Source organism: Haemaphysalis longicornis, unplaced genomic scaffold, assembly GCF_048455015.1.
Source record: "Haemaphysalis longicornis isolate Haplotype H1 unplaced genomic scaffold, Haemaphysalis longicornis Haplotype H1 scaffold_3, whole genome shotgun sequence".
In the NCBI taxonomy this organism is placed as follows: domain Eukaryota; kingdom Metazoa; phylum Arthropoda; class Arachnida; order Ixodida; family Ixodidae; genus Haemaphysalis; species Haemaphysalis longicornis.
Genome location: NW_027526335.1, coordinates 48,850,208 through 48,866,500, shown reverse-complemented (window position 1 = coordinate 48,866,500; position 16,293 = coordinate 48,850,208). Strand labels below are relative to the sequence as shown.

At 45.9% G+C, this 16,293-nt stretch overlaps 1 protein-coding gene and 1 non-coding gene across 2 annotated transcripts in view; one reads left to right on the top strand and one right to left on the bottom strand.

Moving 5' to 3' along the window:
- LOC144174435 (cytochrome P450 3A17-like) overlaps positions 1-16,293 on the bottom strand; it is a 282,872-nt gene that overhangs the window by 107,638 nt on the left and 158,941 nt on the right. The gene's annotated exons all lie outside the window — the stretch shown is intronic.
- Positions 10,227-10,299, top strand: Trnat-cgu (transfer RNA threonine (anticodon CGU)). The gene has a single exon. It is a non-coding gene; the product is annotated as a tRNA-Thr (tRNA).

Here is a 16,293-nt window from a genome sequence, read left to right as displayed (position 1 = left end):
CAAAATTTTTATTGGTCTGGGTGCAAACTCTTGTTTTCTGTAAAACGTTAGGCGCGCAATCAGGGAACTTCCCGTGAAATGACAGGAAGTGGGCAGAGGAGCTACTCGGTCAAAAAAAAAACTTGCCATACAATCCACTTCACCCAGATTAAATCACCGACCGTGTATCGGCAGATTTAAAAGCACCCAACTCCACACACAAAAGAAGACACAGCACATTACCCAGCCGAATGTCACACAAACGCGCGTACGGAAAGGCACCATTTCCCTTTTCTCGATAGTGATTTCCCCTCGCGCCTTCCTGTTCTTAATATGCCAACGCCCAGCGTGTTATGGTAACAAAGAGACCAAACAAGGGAGCCAGGCAAGAACGAGACACACAGAGAGCGTATCGCACTCTTTATTCTTTTCCTTTTTGGAATCCCAGTTTTGCCGATATTCCTAAGAGTCAACACTGGTGGAGATGGGAATGACAAGATAGGAAGGGTCAATAACCTCGGCACAGCACAGCAGTTTGAGATAGGTGGCGAGGCAGTGGAAGTGGTAAGCGAATATATCTACTTAGGCCAAGTTGTGACCCCAGATCCCAACCATGAGGCAGAGATAATTAGAAGGATCAGAATGGGGTGGAGTGCATATGGCAGACATTCTCAGATAATGAATAGCAGCCTACCATTGTCTTTGAAGAAGAAAGTGTATGACAGCTGCATCTTACCGGTACTCACCTACGGGGCAGAAACTTGGAGGCTCACTAAGAGGGTTCAATTTAAATTGAGAACGACTCAGCGGCCAATGGAGCGGAAAATGATAGGTGTAACATTAAGGGACAAGAAGAGAGCGGAGTGGGTCAGAGAACAAACTGGTGTTAAAGACATATTAAAAAAAATTAAGAAGAAGAAATGGACGTGGGCAGGGCATGTAATGCGAAGGCAAGATAACCGCTGGTCATTAAGGGTAACAGAGTGGATCCCTAGAGAAGGCAAGCGTTGCAGGGGGCGGCAGAAAGTTAGATGGGCAGATGAGATCAAGAAGTTTGAGGGGATAAATTGGTCACAGTTGGCACAGGACCGAGCTAATTGGAGAATAATGGGAGAGGCCTTTGCCCTGCAGTGGGCGTAGATAGGCTGGTGATGACGATGATGATGAAGTACGCGAATTAAAGTGTCCCTTGCTTTCTAGGAAACGAGCCTCACGGGTTGTATTACAGACAATACATTACAGCAAAATGTATTCACGGCTGTTTTGCGAATTGCGAAGCTGGCACTATCTCGTAAACATACGAAACTTGCGTAGACCGCCTAGGGACGCCTCGAGAGCAGAGCAAGAAGAACGAAAAATATTCCCTTTCGTAGTACGTTTAACAAGCGGCTATTTGTTGTTCGCTGTAAGTGTTACCTTATGCCAAGAAGGTGTGATGTTCTTTCAAAGTGTGTGCAAGTTTATGATATCTTCAAAGCAATGTTTATGTGATCTCTAATTTAGGAAACGTGATCTGTGCGCTTGAGGTCGAGCTAAGGTCGGGCTGTAGGTGAGGTTAGTGTGAGGTCATGTTGAGGGAATACCTATGAGATTTACACCAGGCTAAAGATAGCTTTCCCATTTTGAAAGGCCTATAGGTGTACCAGGCAGTGCATACTTAATCGCAGCTAACAGCACAGTTACGGGTCTAGCAGAGAAGACTTAGACAACAGCAGTGATGAAGTTGAGGTTGAGGTTTGGCCGGTAGAATTTATTGGAGTTTGAGTTTAGGTAAGGATAGGGAGTTAATTAGTGTACCTTTTAGAGATCACCGTTCAAACAAAAAGTATTCTAGCAGAAGAAACTAATATCGCAACATATTTTTGGCGTGCTCTCGGGGTCTCAACACGGTCTTCACCATGTTCCTTCTTCCCGAGGCACGCATTCCAGCAGAACACCACACGCCGAGGCCCGGCGCCCTCGCCACTGTCTGCAACTGCACTACGGCGAACACGAGTGTTCACTCAGGTGCGACTGCCCAAAGAGAATAAAACGCAGCAGTAACCGCTGGGAATGTGGCCTCCTTCCCTACTCTCGTCCCCGGCGCACCTTATTGAATGCCGCCAATGATGCGGCGAAGTGCACTCTGCCAAGCTTGAGGGCGGAGTTAAGCACCGGTCAAACGGACACACTCTTCCCCCACCGTCTTCGCGCTGGCGCCGCTATTTATTTCTTCCCGCTCTCCCAGCATCCGCACCCTCGCCCGTTGCCTTTGTGCGGCCTCTGTTCTCGGCGCGGCGCAGGGAAGAATTTTTCTCCCGCGATTGTCCTCAATCCGGCAGGGAGCCCTGAGGGCAGGCAGCGCGCATTATTCATGAGGCCCACCCGCGCGTGCCACTGCAGGCATTCACGGCCCCTCCGAAGCAACAACGCCGCTGGATTTAGGGGTGAAAGGAAAGACAGGGAAAAAAGGGTAATATTTCGATACAAGCCAGGGGCGAAAGCGTTGGAAGCTGTTCGACATTCTCCTGGAAAGCTGCGACGCTGAAGCAGTCGAGCGGTAAATTCGGTTCTGCGAGAAAAAAGAGCCAATATTTGCAAGATGTGAAGAACAGCTGCAACTCCCCTTTCAAACGGAGGCCCCTCCCCTGTGCATTCTGTTCGCTTCCGGTAAACAACTCAGCGAGGATTAAAAAATGTACACACTGGAATAAAGGGACTCTCGCTGCGTGCTGCCTGAGCCTGTGTAAATCTGGAAGGTGACGAAACCGGATTATGGGTGGCGCTCAAGGATAAAGAACAATCATAACAAAAGGTATTACTGCATTGCCACCGCAGGTCCGGGTACTCAAGGGAGCGTCCATCATTATTAGTTTAGGTGGTTGTGTCGCTGTAGAGTCTGTTCTATGCAATCTAAATTGGCCGCTGGCCGCCACAAATCGATGAAGCTTTGAGGTCGCATGCCATAAATGAAGGAACCTGGCGGGTCTCCCTGGCTTTACTTTCTTACAGTGTGCTTCACCTGTCATAGGTCGGAAGGAGGAAACGGGACTTAACAGGACAATGTTTGCTTTGAGACGACTATACACCATCCTACTGGCTGTTTTTTGCGTCTGAAGCATGGCGCGGATGTGCGAACGCCCAGGCATTTGACCACTTACGTCGAGGCCTTCACCTTCAAAGTGGCAAGGAGTCACGGAATTAAAAAAAATAGCTTCTCATTTTATAAAAATGTTACCCGGGATTAGGCACCTGTAGTTAATGGTATTCTTATCTGCCACGAAGAAAACACGATAACCTGCTACAATTCATAGTTCATAGTAGAGAGTTTTAGTATAGCGTTTTCAGCTCTGCGTAAAGTTTTACCGCTCGCTGTTTCCTTGCGTCGGTCACACCGCGCGTGCGCAGTACGGAAAGTTGTTTTTGTGTTTAGTGGCCGTCAAACGATCGAACGCTATTTCAGCAAAGTATCGTGCGTGCGCTATGGCCCTTGTGTGTCCCTGTGTTTACAACATGGCAGCAGGTAGAACGGAGCACCTCAATGTTTTCGTTCCTCTGTGTCCAGTAATTCGCCTCTTATAGAACAAGTTTTTTGGTATGTCTTCCTAAATAGCTCCCGTGGTTGGCCCGTTGCTATCGCGGTGAGCGAAATTATCGTGCCATCGCTGACTACCCGAACAAAGCTCCTGCAGGACGGCGTAGGACGGTGTGTGTGCGCTCTTGAGTTCGTTGCATGGTGGAAGGCGACGGTGTGCTCCGTTCGACCGGCAAATCCCGTGAATTGAGCGCGATGTTTACGACAGGCTGGAGGCAAAAGATCGCATTTTATTTTTGTGTTTCCGCCTCGCAGTGCAAGCAGTTATGTCGTTATGTCGGATGTGTTCGCAACGGATTTCTGGATTGTTTTTGAGTCGAATAAAAGGTATACGTGAAAGCCAGTCCTTTGGTTGTGCACGTTGTGTGCGATCGCCAAAACAAGTAACCTCGGGCCTTCAATGCTTCCACTATACAGTTGATTATGTAGGAGAGTATTTTATATCATGTTGTGCACGTTTTGTATTCAATACTAACGGGAAGGCATTTTGTTTGGCTGGTTGGGTAGTCGTACAAAATTCCAGGTGCTCATTCGGCCAGATGAGTGTTGCTTCGCATTTGGTTCAACAGATGGTGCCATAAACGTTAGCGGGCCGCAAACGAAAGCTGCCGAAACGCTGTACTAAAACTCTTCGGGCGGTGCCGACGTAGCGCGCCGCAATAAGTTAATGTTTAACGTACGCAAAGGCAGGAAACGCTATACTAAAACTGTCTAGTGTCGAATGCAGAAGCTGAATAGCGTACGTAGTATACCGGATGATGATGATGAACAAACGTTTATTATAGAGAAAAGGGGTAAGGGAAGGGGGTGTGGTCAGCCTCCTATGTCCAGGAGGCCGTGAGAGGACGCTGCCGTGGCTGACCATTCGGATGCTGAGGACACCCGGTTGTGCATCTCGCGGGTTGCAGCATGGGCTGCTTCACTCCCCAGCAGGCCGGTGTGAGCAGGGGTCCATATTATTGTTATGAATAGTTCAAGGGGAAGCTTTTGAAGAAGAAGAATAGCTGCGACAGGAGCTCGTCCATGACGGTAGTGTAGGCATGCCTGGAGAGAGTCCATGACAATCGTGAGGGGATGTTCACTGCGGTGCGTGGTAGCAGCATGAGCTATAACGGTGAATTCAGCGGTAGTCGAGGAAATTCCGCGATACGTGGCAGCAGTCATCGTGGTACCCGTAGTACCGAGAACAACAATTGCGGTACGCCAGTCATGGGGAGTACACTCAGTATCTGGATATCGGACGTGTGGATCCCTCTCAAGTTTTCTTTGTATCGTCCGGACCCGACCTAGTTTTCTGCCCCTGCTGTGACCTGGGTGCATGTGCCTCCGGATTGGGGCGATGTGAATTCGTTGACGAACAGAAATGGGGATTGGGTGGGGCGTGTCCTGAGCTTTTGGGGTGTAATGTCCCAGAAGACCGAGCAGGTGTCGCCCTGTTGGAGTAAGTTGAAGGCGATGGATTTGAGTCGTGCGTTGTGCTTCAAAAAGCTTCGCAACGGTGTTGTGAGTACCCAATTCGAGGAGTTTTTGTGTGGGCGCAAAGGTTGGCAGATGAAGGGCCGTTTTGTAGGCTTTCCGTAATAATATGTCAAGTTTTCTCAATTAAGCGGGTTTGAGTGCAACATACGGCGTCTCATAGGTAATGCGACTGGCCAAACGTAATCCTCAAAGTGACTCTGAAGAGCGCACCAAACGTTTTATAGCCACTTTGGCGCGTAAACTCTTGTAGCGTGGAACTTGTACTCTCCGCTCATAAATTTGGAGTTTTCTCCCGACAACACTTTGTTGAAAAACGGCGTTTTTCGTTCTCTACTCTCGCCTGTTTTCTAAAGTCGACCGACTTAGACGGCCCACTTGCAAGGCTAAATTTACAGAATTTCGAACGCTTGTTCACGCTAAGAAATTCGTCATTAAAAAAGCGCTCACGAGAAAGTTGTTAAATCTGATTGGCATAAACCGGAACGAAAATTAATGGAACGTTATTGCAGCAGTTTTTTGGGCTCCAGCTGTTTCCTTTGATACCCATTCCATAAATAATTGACAGCGAATAAATTCAAATATAAAAATTGCCGAAATAAACTACCCGATCCAATTCAAAACGACAGTTTGATGAATTCATTCGTGTCATTTTATCGTTACCCGTCGTTTGCTGATTATCGAAGTCTGTGAGGGTTTCATTTTTCAAAAGAAAACTCAACCCCTTTGCATTGAAGGTCTTCAGCATAGCAATATCTGCCCCTTTTTTCGTAATGCCATGCCATCACACTTCAAAATGTTGAAAGGCTCTTCAGAAAGAAGGCATTTTTTTTTTGCAATATCGCCCACGGAGAAGGTATTTGGAGCACTATGCTCGCTTTTCGTGCTGGCACATTAATAGAATGACACCAAAGACGGTAGCGTCGAGACGGAAACAAGCATAAATATGAAAGATAACAAGGTTGGGCCGAAATCGATAAAAACTACTTAAATTCGAGACTCGTGTGAACACGGTAAACAGATATTTCAGCGCACGTAAAAAAAAAAATACCTGGCCATCTCCTCTAATGTAAAACCTGGGGAGGGGCGAAGCGTGCAGTTTGTAAGCGTATTCTTCGCGCCTTGGTGTTTTGCCCACTGAGGTGAAAGCATTGGGGGGTAGAGGTATAAAGCTTTGCTGAAAAGTCTGGTGTCTTTGAAGCACGAAGCGTTCTTTGGTGAGGCGTTCGAAAGCGAGTGTCCCGGTGCGTTCTTTTAGTATGTGTTTTTGCCCACGGACATGAAACGTCCTAGCGCGAGGTGTTAGAAAATGAGTGTCACGGTGTTTCAGTACAGTGACTGCATGAAACTACAACGACGATGATGACAGGAGACGCCGAGAGCCTCAGCACCTGAGAGGCTTCTCGCCTAGAAAAAGCATCGTGACAGCTCACGCACTTCGTGCATATCTAAGGAAGAAACTATTCCATTCCGCAAAACGCATGAGCGCAAAGAGAAAAGCAAAGCTGTCAGTGACACCCATATGCTGACAGCGCTTCAAATTTAACCTTCGCTTGTTCGGAATTCAAGTGAGCGATGCAAATATCGGCGGCGAATGTCACCCAGGTTATGGCGAAGGGTGGGGTGCATGAGAAAATAAAGAAGGGAAAATTTGGAGTACTTTTTTCTACATATCGAAGCTTCAAGAGCGAAGCAATTCACTGGTGCTGACGGCAGCCTGCTCACCCAGTGAGAAAAATCGTGGATATATGTTTTTTGGAGGGCAGTCGTAAGACAGCAGACCATGATTACTTTCCTGATGCATCATAGTCTGTCAGGAGGAGGGATAACAGGATCCATCTCCGCAATCGGTACAATAGCAGGTCACTCTACTTCACTGCCTACTAAATCACTACACTATTCTTTCGGGATAGCAATAGGAATTTCATTCCAGGAGCAGAGTAAGTATGAAGGAACCTGCCACGGTCTTCGTGAAGAGGGATAACATCCACATCATCCCTACGCCTTTCATGACAGTGATAAGAGGGCAATCCTGAATTGTGTAGGGAGCAGGAATGTTGGGTGAGATGATCTCAATACCATGAGTTATAGCAGGAATGAGTTATACCATGAACCATTCCCAACTTGTCCGACTAACCACCTTGCCACCGTTTCTAACGCCTGTCCGAAAGCTTGGAAATTTCTGCTTGAATGCAGTCACTTGCGTTTTGTCAGGCGCACACATCGCACGTGCATGTCAGATAACGTGAAGCGAAATTTTAAGTTCAAGGTTGAAGGATAAGTCAGTTGACGATTATGGCGACTGTCGTCAACTCCTTTATATGTTATCCTATTCGAAAGGCGTGAGTGTTTAGCCAGTCATCACAACTTTAAATGCAGAGCAGGATCGTTTGTTTCGAGGTGACAGCACTGTATTAGAGGATACCATGATATAACAACGTCCGCCATGCGTTCTCACAACTCCAGTAGGATCGCTAGACTGCCGGCGTGTGCTTGTGAAAACTCCTTAAGGAATGCTACACTGCCGGCGTACCCTTAAGGGAAGAGTATAAGAAAGGCCTCTGCCATAGATCTCCAATTGTACGGGTGCTGTGCTACCCGCAACCAATGTATCCCCGCAATCTATCCCCCCAAGAGATTTCCTGGTTATTTCGCCCATGTTCCCACATGCGCTGTCTCTCTATACCTTTTTGTGTGTCGTAAAATGTCCAGTTGATGTCCCGCAGTAGTCCTGAGTCTTTTTTCCTTTGGGTTATGCCTCTAGATGCGTTGTTTTACCATGTTTAATTGCTACACTCAACTAGCCCACATTAAAGCATTGACAAGTACTCTTTTTTATGTTTTTGAGAGCATTTTCAACTTCGTCTTTGGTTATTAGTGGGGCTTTGTGAGCTAGGCCAGTACTTTCAGTTGTTTGCCTTGATATAACGTAGCAGGAATATAGCCGAGTGTGGAACCGTTCTGCTACATTGATTGTCTCGTGCATGCTGAGTGTGATGTTACCCTGCTCGTTTTGAGTGCGTAAATTGTCTTTGCCTATAGCTAGCTTCATCTTAGTTGCCTTTAAGTTTGTTCCGATTTCCAGTGTTTTTTTTTTTATCACTGCCATGTTGTACGCACGAATGTTGTTCATTTTGTTTCTGTTCTGTTTGCTCCTACAGCTCGGCTATGTCAATGTTATCCGCCGTACTTTCATGTTCATGTTCTTGTGTTTCGCAATTAGTTCCTTCGTTTTATGAGTTGGTTTTCCAGTTTGTTTCCTACAGGCTACTTGTTCCACTGCTGCTAGCGATTCCATAATTGCCGTTGTTAAGTTGTTATTGGGCATGCTTCACCGTCCTCATCCTCCCCAGTTAACAGCGCGATTTTGTTGTGAAGGGTTACTTCAAAATACTGCGTCCTAGCTCTGATTGACTCCATGTCGGGTTTCTCGCTTCTCCCCAGCCTTGTTCTTCCTCTTTTGAGATGCAGACTTACATTGCACCAAACCATCCTACGATCGCTGTTTTGAATCTTGCTTAATCCCTCCACGTCCTGCACAATACCTGGGTTGCCGCCTAAATATAAGTAAATTTTGTTTTTTGTTTACCGTTCGGACTTTTCCACGTCCGTTTCCAATTCTTTCGTATGCAGAAGAATGTGTTCTCTCTTTTCATGTTTTCTCTCCGCAAATTCGACCAGTGTATTTCCTCTACTGGTGCGACTGCCTAATCGAAAGTTTCCACGTGATCTTTCTCCCATTTGCTTTTCACCTACTTTTGGTTTGAAAAAACCCGTCACAATCCTGAACTGTGTCGTTCCCTGTATTGTCGATTCATTGTCCTTGTAGAAACTGTTGACGGCCTTATCATCGTACCTAGCTGTTTTCGCGTAGGCCTGTACCCTCTTTACCCTGTATCGCTTGTTTAGCTTGATTGCTATGACTGGAATCTTCGGTTGATGCTAAAGAATTCCTCCATGTTCCCAGCTATTTCTCACTGGATTAAATATCCAACCCTGTGTAGTTTGTTCTCTCGGGGTGATCAATAGCACAGGATATACCCGCTACGCAACCCCATTAAGCCTTCTGCTGTCCTTTTGACTTCGCCTCATTCTATAATATCCCACTTAATATCCGGGAGCTCCTCGAATAGTAAAGCTAATCTTCCCTCGCTAAACAGGGATCGTGCGTTAAACGTTGCCAGGTTCAAGCTCCAAAGGTGGCCTGTCCGGACCGACAGTCTTAGCACCATCTGCTGTCATGACCGCTGTCCTTACCGCCGCCGTCGTCAGTTGCTGTACAGCTGCCGGGGACTGATGGCCGAGAATTGAGCTGGTCAGTCATAGGAGCCACCTATTGCACCAGGGTGGGCAGATCCTTCTCTGGTGAGGGAGGGCTGTTTGTGTCCCTAAGAGCCTTCCTATCGTGATCGCACTTATCTGGTTTAACCTCTAATGTATCCAGGATAATTTTTACTTCCGGAGCAGGCAGCACTGCAGCATGAATTCTGCTTGAGGAACGCTGAGACCTGATTTTCGGTGGCGGTCATGGGGACTAATAGGCGCCACTTTTTCTTACTGAGACGCCGTGTTTCTGCCGCTCGAAATACTCTCCACGCACGGCAGAAATTCAACTTGCGTCGTCTTATACGCTTTCGGCGGCGCTGCCTCGATGGAAACCGCGAAAGCTAGCACAAATATAGCAGCAGCGTATCCCGACACCGAATCAGGGCAGTCTGTTTTGTGCTGCCCAGTCCTGATTCGGGCGGCTGTCGCCATATCGATTCTCTTGTTTACCTTCTACTTACAATAATCAGGAACGTCCCGGTCCCAGACGCGACGACCAGAGCTCCTGGTGGACAATACGATTGCGACACAGCCTTTTCAACCCAGAATCTCTCTTCTGACTCTTCTGAGCACATCAAGAAATTTCCACAAAGATTTCAATGCACGCAATTAAAACGCAGGGGGAAATAACTTTCGAATTTGATTTATCTCAAGGTAATTTCTTCCTGTGCTTGGGGGGGGGGGGGGGTAAGTTAGCGCCACTCGACTGCTCGGTGCGAATGGGACCTTTTTTACACCCCCCAGCCGTGACCTCCGGACCTTTTTAACTCCCGGGCAGGTAGCCAGGCCGGAGTGGCGCTGGCTACCACCACAAAGCACAGAAAAAACTACGTTGAGATATATACCCACGAAAGTGGACGGAAAAATAGCCCCGCCGGTAGCGTAGTGGTCATCGCACCAGACACGTATTCCGGAGGTCGTGGGTTCGGTTCCCACCCGGTGGACATTTTTCCACCACCTTCTTTCTTTCTTGCTTTCGAAAAAATGTATCTGACCTACAGCATTTTCCCCTTTGGTTTCCTTAGCTTTCTTGACTGCCTACCCTTACTTCTGTCTTCATTCAACGAGCCGCTCATTTCCCATTCTAATTCGCTTATGCATAGCGAGGGTCTCTGTTCTTGCAGTTTTTGTGCCATAGGTAGATTAAGAGGGTTGAACGCTAGTCGACCGTCGTAGACGCTGAAGTCACGGCCTGGGGGTTAACGACCCGTTCGCCCCGAGTGGTCTGAGTGACGCTGGCTACCGCCCCCAAGCACAGGAAGAAATTACCTTGAGATAAATACCCAAGAAAGTGGAGGGCAAAAAAGCCCCGTCAGTAGCGTAGTGGTCTTTGCACCAGACGAGTATTCTGGGGGTTGTGGGCTCGGATCGAACCCGGCGAATATTTTTCTACACTTTCTTTTCTTTCTTTCTTTAAAAAAGGTGTATCTGACTGGGGTTCCTTTTCTTTCTCGTCTGCCTACCTTTGTGTGTACATATATATATATATATATATATATATATATATATATATATATATATATATATATATATATATATATATATATATATATATATATATATATATATATATATATATATATATATATATATATATATATATATATATATATATATATATATATATATATATATATATATATATATATATATATATATATATATATATATATATATATATATATATATATCGAATCAGAAATTGGAAATGAGGGGCTCGGTGAATTCAGACAGAATAAGGGTTGCAGTCAAGAAAACCTCAGAAACCAAAGGGGAGTATGCGGTAGGTCATAGAAACAGATGAAGAATTTTTTGAGTCAGAAAGAAAGTGGTGAAAAAATGCCCGCCGGGTGGGATCCGAACCCACGACCTCCAGAATACCGATCTGCTGCGATAACCACTACGCTACCGGCGGGGCTGTCCAACGACTTTGGTATCTTTTGTTTCCTGCTCTTGGGGGTGGTAGCCAGCGCCACTCGGACTACTCGGGATGAAAGGGATCTTCTTTTCTAACCCCCGGGCCGTGACTCGAGTGTCTACGACATGTCGAGAGTGGTCGACCAGCGTTGAACCCTCTTAAGCTACCTATGGCACTGAGACTGCCACAACAGAGGCCCTCGCTATGCATGTAGCGAATCAGAAATGAGAAGTGAGGGGCTTGGTGAATTAAGGCAGAATAAGGGTTGGCAGTCAAGAAAACCTCGGAAAGCAAAGGGGAGAATGTGGTAGGTAGTTGAAACAGATAAAAATTTGGAAAGAAAGATAGAAAGTGGAGAAAAAAATGCCCGCCAGGTGGGATCCGAACCCACGACCTCCAGAATACCGGTCTGGTGCGATAACCACTACGCTATCGGCGGGGCGATTTCCCCCTCCACTTTCTGGGGTATTTATGTTTAGGCATTTTTGTTTCCTGTGCTTGGGGGTGGTAGACAGCGCCACTCGGCTGGCTACCACTCGGTAGCCAGCACCAGCGCCAATCGCCCCGCCGGTGGCGTAGTGGTTATCGCACCAGACCGGTTATTTCTGTGTTATTTTCAACAAGCCCCTCATTTCCTATTCTGATTCGCTATATATATATATATATATATATATATATATATATATATATATATATATATATATATATATATATATATATATATATATATATATACACACCTTTGGGGATTTCCCCTAAATCTGCTCGATTTAATACCTGTCCTTCACTTCGAGTTGTTGATCCATTCACTCTCGCGCTACAAACGACTAGCCTCCTTCTTAGCTCAGTTGGTAGGGCGACGGCTCCTGTTAAGTGGTGGTCCCGGGTTCGAATCCTGGACCAGGACAAATTTTTATTCAACTGCAAAGTTTCTGAGAAAGCTGTATAGCTTTCCTTTGCATTTAGGTGGATGCCAAACTTTTCTTGGTATATATATATATATATATATATATATATATATATATTTATATCTATATATATATATATATATATATTCGTGTGGGTGGGCATATATATGTACGCGTGTGCGCATGACTGAAACGAAAGAGCGACGTCGGCAGTTTACTTGAAGCCGTTCTCCTTGTGTAACATAGCCAACGCCAGACGTCGGGTCTGCACTTTGCGCGATACGAAAGGCGATCACGGAGTGTCTGTGTCCTCGCCTCTCGAGTAGCGCTCGGGGGACTTAGAGGTCACGTCTCACCCTCAGGCATATCGGATCGCTGATCTCACTATGGCCCACACTGCGCGAGAAGGAAAAACGATCGTGTTCCGCACTCGATGTGGCTAATCCCTTAATAGGATTACATCTTTTTCCTAGTTTCGTAACACCGCTTGCGGCGCTCATTAAACGTGCCCGATACCCGGATCGATGTACTTGTCTCGTCTTTTTTCTGCTTATGTCGACTCCATTAAGGATTGCTCAACGACTACATGATGAGAAGCGCTGCCCCAACCAGAGTTTTGTCTCCTAGTTCTAAAGCTCTGATAAACTGGTACGATCAGTAGAACTACTTTGTTTCGTTCTTTTAATTTTGACTTTCCTCTTGCCGAATTACCACTTCACGTAAGTCCTTTCTCTTTTGAACAAGTTTCGGTTGGGGTGACGTGGACGAGGTTACGCATTTATTACACAAATTTAATGCGAAGCTAGGGATTACTCGAGTAACGCTTTGCGGACCAATACTTCGCGCTTCATTACACAGCGTAAATGTAGCGATAAAGAGAAACTTTTATCATGGGTAAAATTTGCCGTGATGCATGTGAAAAGATAATCGAAAGACAATTAGGAAATGATTAAAACGCGATTAAAGGCTGCGCTCTACGCCAGAAAAACAGATTTATTTTCATAATTTTAGCAGTTTGTTTGCAATACTTTGCTAGGTAGTGCTCATTTCCGGACATACACAAAATTTTATGGAGCTTATTAATTTATTTGTGTGGTGTGCAAATTATCGGTTTTTTAAGTAGTGACTATAGACCGGAAATGGTTGGAAGCTGCGGGACTGTGCCCAACACCAATAAAGCTGCTCTTTTATGCCACCAGCCACGTTCTAAATGCTGGGCTTTTAAATGACCATATTCGGCAAAAAAATAGGGTTCCCATGCTTTCTCAAAGCTGGGGTGCGGGAGTATGTACACAATGGATTTGAGAAAAAGTAAAATAGTAGAAGTATTTTCGCACCGTGTTCAATGATTTATAAGCGAAGTCCCGAGACGGGGTTGATAAGATGGGGGCAACGGAACAGGAACTAATGTTAGTTTATTCAACGTTTTATTCAAGAACATCAACAACGACTACGTGATCTGTGTAGAGGATTGCCATAATTTCAGGTAATCGATGACAGAAACTGAGACTATGAGACATTGCGTTGAGTGGTGGTACATTGGGGCGCTTTTGGGAGGGTAGTGTAGCTGTTACTTTCAGAGAGCGGTGTAAGCTGGGCGTCACCACAGATTCTCTGCAGGTGAGAGAACGAGGGAGCTGGAGATAGTTTATGTCGGTAAGCGCTTCTTCGAGCATGGGAAGGAATTCAGGTATGACGCGTACCAGGTTGCTTCGAAACCACTGGCGGTCATAGGAGTCGCATGTACAATCTTTCAAACAACTGTTTTTGGAATGGGGTATTTACTTTTGCATGCAGATTTGCAAAGTTTTCTTTCAACGCTTAGCTCGATTTTAGCCTTCGCCAGCCTGCGGCGACCAGGTCTTCGGCGCCAGGGTCATAAATAAAACCGCTGAATGGCACCTCTGACGCATAACAACTGGAAATCTATTTTAAACTATTTAATGACATACGTGAAAACGCGTATCGTTGAAAGGCATGGAGTTTTATACACAGAGCCAGCACCAGCCTCCATCAAGCATGTAGCGTATGTAGCTAGCTCGTTATTTACATGACTATAGCTTTCATCACAAGAAACATGCACGTAATGTATGCGTAGCCAATTGCTAGCGTCGCGTTTCACACTGTTATTTCCACACAAGAACTCACACTAACGTTTGCTCAGGATAATGGAGTTAGGTGCAATTCCGAGATCGCGTTGCTATAAATCGAAATGAAGTAAACCGTACGACAGTTCTTTTTACATCAGAATAGCTGCCGTTGTAGGAGTCCTGGGCATTGCGAGTAAAGAAGCCGGCCGGTGATTTACAAAGCTAGTTGCTCGTACGATATCGATAGCCGGCGCCTCGGCTGCCACATCATATCACTCTCTTTGAAGGGAATACACCGCACGCGTGCGGAGACCAATCACTTTTTTTTATTATACATTACGTGCAATCACCTTCGTGAATATGCCCGCGATTTTCCGCTGCGCGAGTAACATCGGCTAGCTGCCTGCCTCGTGTACGACATGGAGCCAGCATTCAGTTGTGTCACTTTCTTGGACCGTGGGCCAAGAACAATGACTCATCTTTAGGGGCAAAATTATTCTCCTTTTCTTGCGATATTCTGGACTAGACAAAACTTAGTAATTCTTCTATTCTGCGCATGGCTTCATCTGCACGCGTTTTCGTCATCCTGTACGCTTTGACTCATTTTTCTTGTTAGGCGCACTGTGCTTCCTGGGCTACATTCGCTCTATTTTTTTTTACCTAACTTTAGTTATTTTCAGATGCGAAGCATCTCATGCTCGGTGCTGTGTCTTTCCCTCCCTCGTTGTCGTTGTCCGCCATCTCCACTCTACCGCGCATGCGCGTCTCTTCAGCCCCGCCACCGCTTGGGCTGACGTCAGCGCAGTCCACTATAAAAAGAAATAGTTAGGCGGCGCCCGGTTTCGAACCCACGACTCTCTGGCCGCGATGGGAGGTACGTGGCGCTCTTCCCACTGCGCTGCAAACCGACACGGGAGCATGTGCTACGAACGCGCGTTATGTCCTTCACTCATTCAAACTACGCCAAGAAGCTACTGATACAACGAAGGCACGCGAAACTGAACGTCAACGGAAACGACGAACTGAAAACTAATGGGAACTTCAGTCGACCCCATGGCTGCTTCACATACTACTCAGGGTTCCCCTACGGGAAGATGGTGTAATTTTTTCCTTGCATTTCATCACATGCTAATTTTATTTAGCTTTTGTTTTCTCTTTTTTGTTGCTTTCCCGATCTCTCACATTCACTTCACTGCATTGTAATCACCCTCATCTGGCGTAGCAAGCACTGTCGCTAGCAGAGCTGGCCTCTCCAGCCCACATGAAAGAGTTCTCTCTCTCTCTCTCTCTCTCTCTCTCTCTCTCTCTCTCTCTCTCTCTCTCTCACCGTTGTGAATATCAGCCCAGTATTTTTTGCCTTGCTGCACATCAAGAATCGAATTATAGAAGGGATCAAAAATTATAAGCCAGCTTCCACAGCTAAATAAGGCACTACAACACGAAAAGAAGTGACCTATCTACCGCTGTTTTCTACGTTAACCAGAGGCACGTGCTGTTGAAAACATTCTACTTTGAAGTAAATTAAATATAGCGCTCTACAAAAGTAAACACTTCATTTGGGAATGAAAAAAAATCAAGTTTATTGTTTATGAGAGGAGCAGTTTTGTTAGCTTTCTCACTTCGCGAAGACGACGGCCGATATCTGTGCGGTGGTATTTGTTACTACGAGCAAGGCTGATTCTGGTTCACTTAGTGAGTAAGGCGAAATGTGCACAAATGTTTATACCCGCGTGTGCAACAACTCCAGTTAGGTCGTCAAACTTTTAGAAAGGTCTAAGGGATTGAGGTGGCGTTGGGCGAGCCCAAATATGGCAAATTTTGGATGCGGAAGTGCACATGGTCAAGAATTTATAATTTTTTTTTTTGGTGAGAGATACAATAGAAATGACAAACGTAATGCAAGTGTGCTTGTTGCGCTATTTTTTTATTACAAATATTAGTTTCAAGAGAAAAGAGTTTTGCTTGCTCCAGAACGTCCGCAAGTGTGTGAATAGTTTGTAGGCCTCTTTTATTGCACTGTAA